Raw genomic sequence first — 7,592 nt, forward strand, 5'->3', positions numbered from 1 at the left:
GGTCCTGTTTGGAGTTTTAAACCCGGTCCTGTTGGAGCTCTAAACCTGGTCCTTTTGGAGCTCTAAACCCGGTCCTGTTGGACTCTGTTGGACTCTAAGGGACACGAGTTATTGTCCTGGTTTGTGAGGAAACACCACAGAGACACAACCAGAGTGATTCCATCAGAACAAAATCCGAATCTTTCTGTGGTTCTGTGCAGGATCGTAGAACAGTTCTGGTTCCTCTGCAGGCTCGGTGATCGTTTCACACAGTTTGGTGTTTCCTGTGGCTCATGAGATATTTTGCTAACAGACTGCGAGGTGAATACATGATTGCCCTCTTCTCATGTTGGCAGGTGGTGACAATAAAGACATAAAGTAAAGCAGAGAAGTTTCCAGCCTCTTCCTGTGAACTTTGACCCAATAATACTGAGATTAATGAGATGGATGTCGATTCTGATCCAGTTGGCTGAAACATAGCTGCTCTTTTTTCATTAAAACAGACTCAGTCAGTGTTCCCTGATTATCTGTGTGGTTCTGCTCACAACCGATCAGAACCCTGAGCTGACTCTGGACTTCCTGTCTGCAACCCTCTGTTTTTATTCTCCGTCCACATCGTCTGATTAAAAACCACAGTAATATCCATGATGGACCACTAGGTGGCGCCTCATTAGCGGGTTGAAAATGCAGAGAAAGAATGTTCTTAGTTTGGCTCAGGATGCATTTAAACTAGAAACAGGACCAGAAACTGGAAGTTAAAGCCACAGATGATGAGCGCCCCCTAGTGGTTAGCTTTAAGCCCCGCCCCTTCATGGAAACCAAAGGGATATTTTCCTGTCTGAAAATTAAAATAAACTTTAGATGATTATTGATTCATGTAGCTTTTATCTTGCTGCTGTTTGTTCAAATATATATATTTAAAATGTGTTAATGTCATGTTATGCTGTGATTGACAGCCTGTTAGTGAGATGGGAGGGTGTGGAGGCGGGACTATTGAGCATTCTGCCTCACGCTCCAAGTAAGCAGAGTCCAGCTCCAAAAATACCCCCCCCCCAAAAAAATGACATTTTGGCTTCAATTCTGACCACCAGGAGAAAGCGGAGACGCTCCGGCCATCTTTATTGATTGCTTTGATGTTGTTTTGAGTTGGTCCTGCTGAGTGCATTCAGTTCTTTATGGACCTGAATCCAGACCTGAATCTTTTGTTTTATCATAACTTTGGGTTTAATAAAAGTTTACTTTGAGTTGTTGCTTCAACAACCTTTGATCTTAAAATGTCAGATTTTTCTGCAGTCTGTTTTTAACTGAACACAGACGAGTTGGAAAGCTGTTGGTTTGGTTTGAATGGTTTGTTGGGTACTGTAGTCCTGAACCCGGTTCCAGTTCCTGACCCAACAGAACCCGGTTCCAGTTCCTGACCCAACAGAACCCGGTTCCAGTTCCTGACCCAACAGAACCTGGTTCCTGCTCCCGACCCAACAGAACCTGCTTCCAGCTCCTGACCCAACAGAACCTGGTTCCAGCTCCTGACCCAGCAGAACCTGGTTCCAGCTCCTGACCCAGCAGAACCTGGGTCCAGCTCCTGACCCAACAGAACCTGGTTCCAGCTCCTGACCCAGCAGAACCTGGTTCCAGCTCCTGACCCAGCAGAACCTCCTCCAGCAGCAGAACTCTCAGTGGGTTCCTGGTTGTGGAGCAGTTGTGGCCCACTCTTCTTTCCAGCGTTGCTCCAGCTCAGCTCTCTGAGGTTCTGGTTCTGGTTCTGGCCCGTTCTGCTGTAGATTAGCTGCTGTGTCCTGTAGTATGTATCAGCCTGTAGTATTATGGTCTGTTTGCAGACGACTCGGTGGTTTCTGGAGGAACCTGTTTTAAACGTCCAGCTGTGTTTTTGTTTCCAGAGCTGGGAATCTGTATTTTGATGGTAGCGTTAAAGCACCACCTACAGGCCAGGCACAGTTACTGCAGAGTTTTGGGTTGGTTTTTTTTTTCTTTGTGGATGAAAATAGTTGTAGAAACTGGGCCAAGTTTATATTTTTGAACAATAAATCAAAAGATAATTTTAGAAAGACAGTCTTCCTGTGTGGACGGGACCTGAGCATGGTCTGACCTTTGGGGTGATTTTGCTAGGACACCAACTCTGGGGCAAGTTAACAATTGTTTTTCACTTGTAAATCTTTCTCTCTGGAGAATGATGGACTCCAAATAGCTTGGAAATGACTTGGCCTGGGCATGGAGTCTCGGGAATCAATTGGAATCTGGACTAACATGCCGATTCTCCTGGAATCGTTACATTTTAAAAATTTCGATTCCTCCTTTTTAAACATGGGAGAAGAAGCTGCAGAACAACAATGAAGAATTGCAACGATTGACACTGTGGCACGCCTGTGCGTCCTAGTCACATGACCGAGCAGGAAAAATGCGTCTTCTCTGAGACTCCGTTTTTATTTCTGTCAAACTTCAAATTATACACCAGTTTTTAAATTGTGTTAATAGGCCAAGGAAAACAAGAGTTATGATAAATAATTCACTCCACATCTTTCTCTGAAAATCGTCATATTTGAAGCGTGTTAGAGCGAGAGGCAGTGAAGACGGAGAGTTTAGTCAGTTTTAGTGTGTTGAGTCAAACCAATGAGGTGATTTTTGAACATGGAGCTCCAGCTTCTGTTTGAGGCTTTTGTCGACGCACCACCTTCGGCTCACTTCCAGTCCTTTTATCCCAGACGAAGGAGAACTCTGACAATTTACCCTTTAAAGGATGCCACTACAAAAGAACTACAGTTTAACTATTTCTTCTAAAAAGGCAGAAAATTATTACAAGGCCAGCGTTGGGACTTCTGTTTACAACGTCTTATGGATGAAGCCTCGAACAAAGGAGTCATCGACTCACATTGATCCTAGGCTCCACCCAACACAGAGGGCCGGAGCGCATCCTAATCGTGAAATCAGTAATCGTACTGTGTCACCAAAAAACTGCCTTTACCTGCTTCAAGCAAATGATTCTGTGGGTGTAATGCTATCTAGACGTATAAAGTTAAGTTGATAGTTGACACGCTGATCACCGCGTGAAGGTGCACACGCCAACAGCGACGCAGTCGCGCTGTTTCCGCCCCTGGGTGAAGGCCTTGTGCGGCGTCACGTTGCGTGGTTGTGCACCTCCCGAGCTGGTTTGCCTGTATCAGCATTTATATGATCCCTCTGTAAGAGATCACAAACTAACAGCTAACTGTCCATATGTCATGTCACTGAACATTTTATATGAAGCAAATAAATCACTGAAAGTCTAACTGAATGCTTTAAGTTTAAACTTCAACAGTTCTTCCTCCTGAATACGTGCAGCCATGTTTGGTGTGTGACAACCGTCTGCTCTCTTTTTTACCACATTTCCACTGGTTATGCAGCGTACTTCCCCCTGTTTTTTAGGAGAATACTGCACCAAGGATAAACGCCTCCACCCATTGCTCAGGTCCGTATGCAGAGCCCTGCAGGACACTACAAACTGAGCCTTAGGCATGCGGCAGCCGTCAGTAAACTGCTCATGATATGGCAGGCCTTGACACAGCCGATAAAGGCGGCTGAGCAACTGGTTGTTCTGTTTCTTTTTAGTGCTTACCATTACTTTAGGACATATCTAACAAGGCTCAGACCCAGAGATGATGACCTCAGCCTCCCACCGCACTGCGGTCAGAATCAAGCAAGCAAAATTATAAAATGCATCTTACATCAATGTTGAGGCAGCTAACAAGTTATACTCAACATAAAATGTTGGTTAAGTCAAATGCAAATATCTAGCTAACGTTAGCCCATGTATTTTTTTCATTGACAAACGACCTGAAATTGCTAACATTAACCAGGCAGTGGACCAGACTCCATGATGTGCTACTTTGCGTCTAAGGAAAGGATGTTGGTGTAACAAAACTGAAGGGTCACAGCAGGGATGTCAGACTCCAGGCCTCCAGGGCCGCTGTCCTGGGAGTTTTAGGGTTTTCTGCTCCAATACACCTGATTCAAACGGTTTAATCACCTCCTCACCAAATCATCCCAAATCATCAGGTTCTCCAGGAGCATGGCAACAAGTCAGCCATTTAAACCATGCAGGAGAGCGGCCCCCGAAGAGCGGGGTTACACACCTGTGGGTTACAGTATATCCTCCTCTTAAAGAATCAGAATCTGGAATCATTCAAATTCAAACAATGCCCAAGCCTAGAAATGACCTTTGACCCGTCCCAGATTAATGGGCAGCAACAGTTGCTTTTCTAAGGTCATAGCTGATGTCTTTCTGTCCTGGCGTCGAGGCCTTGGTTTTGTTTAGTAAATAATGACATGGTGTTTTTGAATCAGTTTGACTCCAGGAGAACCTCTGAACCCCGAGGAACTCCAGGAGAACCTCTGAACCCCGAGGAACTCCAGGAGAACCTCTGAACCCCGAGGAACTCCAGGAGAACCTCTGAACCCCGAGGAACTCCAGGAGAACCTCTGAACCCCTGAGGAACTCCAGGAGAACCTCTGAACCCCGAGGAACTCCAGGAGAACCTCTGGTGTTTGAAGAAGATTCATGATCAACCTGAACAAACTGGAATCTGTCAGATAAATCTGATTGAAACCGTTTTAGAGCCGTTCCTGTGATCCAACATCATCTTCAGCCTCTGAGACAGAATATCAGGATCAGATGCAGCCCTGAGACCTGACAGGACAGGTATGGACACATGGACACATGTCCAACAGGATAAGCATGGACACATGTCCACTGTCCAACAGGACAAGCCTGGACCTTCTGTGTTGCGATGTGACAGCTGTAAGTTCTGCACCACGAGTTTAAATCTGTTAAAGTTTCTGTTGTCTGAGAGACAGACTCCAGTTAAATGTGGTTAAAATATGCAGGAAGTTCCCGCCACAATAAGAGGAGGAAATTAAATCTGAGAACATCACACTTTTCAGCTGCTTTCCCTCGTAACCTGATTTCGAGCCACAGCCTGGGGGAGGGGGTTATCGGCGTTCAGCTCCATGGTAATCCTTGAATCAGACGGACGTAATGAGCATCTCTTCCAACCCCACCGTGGCTCTCCTTTCATCCCAGTTGCCATGGTAACAGCCGAGCAGCCATTAGCTGAATGAATGTGTTTTATTCTTGAGACGAAGAGACAACAAACCAACTGTCTTTGTTTTTAAAACACCCCGCAACCTTTGACCTTTTATTGGCAAAAATCAAATGAAGATTTAGATTTTAGATCTGAGGAAGCAGCATCAGGACGGTTTAAACTAACACCTCCTGTGTATCAATCCACTGCAGAAAGTAGTCCCCGAGAAACTGCGGTAACTAACCAGATGTTCAGTCCTGAGGTTCTGCTGTCTGTCTGATGACGGCAACATGTTTTAAACAAACAAGAACCTAAAAGTCAGAATCGTTTCATCAGCTGATGAACATTTACTTCTGAGTTTTTGTGTGAAACATAAATAAAACTAGCATTCCTTAATTAATGTCAACTCAAAGTCTTATGTGTGTTTAGATGACTCCACATCTGTAAAACTGTCTGAGTTGGAGACATTTATAGCCTGTGTTAGCAAAATATTTTGTGAACAGCTGGATGCAGTTTTGCAACTGATTTACTTTTGGAGTCAATTGATTTGAACAAACCCAAAAATGACTATAAGTCAGTTTTCTGGGCTAGCGTTCAGTGTGGTAGTAGCTGAGAGTCATCACAAAGCTAGCAGTTCTGTGCCCAAGGCAGCGGGCGATATGCATTTCTTCAAGCAACATTAGTTTTATTTTTCCTCAGTGTCTCAGCTGTTAGTGAAGTCAGAGATAAATTCCACCTTGTCGTTCTGCAGGACGTGGTCGCTGACAGATTAGAAATGTGGGTCAGGATGATAATCTGAGTTGATATTGACTCTTTGATGTCACAGTGATTTCAGAATAATGGGAGGAAAAATGCTGAGGTGAAATTTACTTTGATTATAGACAAAAAAAAAGTTTTTTGTTTTTTTTTACAGAAAAGAGTCTCTCCTGCAGATTACGAAACAAATATTTTTTTTTACAATGTCTTGCTATTTTATATGCAACCATGTCCACCTATGATATTTAAAATGCTTGGAGAGAATAAATAGTCATTTCGGTTTAGTCCATCCTGTCACGTGTGGGGGAGGAGGCGAACCCAGAGCGCAGACTCATCTTAGGTAAATAAATTAATTTATTTACAATAAACACAAAACAAAGGCTGACGTGGCAGCAAAACTAAACATGACCAAGATCCAAGCACAAGCAAAACAGGAGGCAAACAAGACAGCGCACAAAGCGACAATGAACCAGCAGTGAGTGGAGGAAATGATCAGGTTTTAAAACCGGACGGTTATTGGGTGAAGTGGGCACAGGTGAGATGATTACTAAACTAGGAGCAGGTGTAGCTGGGCGTGACAAGAGGAGGAGAGGTGAATGATGACAGAGGCACAGAGACAAAACAAAACGTGAAGACAACAAAAGAAACAATAAATCGAATACAAAAACACAAAGAAAATCCAAATCCTGCCCCATCCCACGGTGCTCAGACCTGGAGGCACTCGGAGCGCACAAACCTCCAACAAAACGCTGAAGCATCCTGATCAAAATTTATTCAGTTGTTTAAAATCTGTTCATTAGTTTTTAACAGACAGGCAGATGAACGAACAAACCAACACTTCAGAAAACAGAACAACAAAGCACAAAACACCTAAATGGCCGACCCTGCTCTGGATTTTCATCACGCTTCATTCTTGTGGCGACATAAAGAGTGGAAGACAAATTAAAAAAAGAAATCATTTGCTACACAAAGTAGCTCCTAATCAATAACTAAATTACTTAGCTTGTTGTGTACTGTCTTGTTCTTTGTGGTTTCCAACTATTTGGACAATTTGAAATGAAATCTAAAATGTTTTTTGGTGATTCGTACTCAGTTTTGTACTTGCAGTTATGTCTGCAGGCGGATCACATAAATGGACACATTCTGCAGGTTTTAACTCATTGATACATTAACTTCTAACACCAGACAGCATCTGAACTTATTTCATGCAGCTGCTCTCAACAGGGGAGATTTTCTGCTTAAAAATCTATTTATGAGACTAAAATTAGAGGAGAAATGATCAGTCAGCAGCTTGGAGCAGACAGACCGGACATGGACATTTTCTTCAACATGGCCGCCTGTTGTCTGTCGGTCTGTCTCCACTGAGATGGGATTTAATTATGGAGCTGAAGGTGCTGAATGGCTGGGACTTTAAAGCAAAGGAGTAAATAGTTATGCATCTACCACTTCGGTTTTATAGTTGGTAGAATTATTAACTTTGTTCATTTGGTGTATTATTGTAAAAATATTACTTCAAATTAGAAATCCAATCCAGAAAGGTTTTTGTTTTTATTTTAAAAGGTTAAAATGAAAACGGATGGTGCGGATGGATGTGGGTTTCTCTGATTAAACGGCAGAAACGCATCACAGAAAGTTGGAACGGAGGTTTTAGATCATTAAAACTCATCAGCTTAGATTGTGAAGTCACACCAGGAGGTTTCAGGCAAAAACTTCTCAGAGTTGGTCAGTAATTATTAAAATTTTCTTAGGATATTTGTGTCTGTACGCCTATGACGGGGAACA

This window comes from Kryptolebias marmoratus, linkage group LG18 (genome assembly GCF_001649575.2).
Source record: "Kryptolebias marmoratus isolate JLee-2015 linkage group LG18, ASM164957v2, whole genome shotgun sequence".
Taxonomy (NCBI): Eukaryota; Metazoa; Chordata; class Actinopteri; order Cyprinodontiformes; family Rivulidae; genus Kryptolebias; species Kryptolebias marmoratus.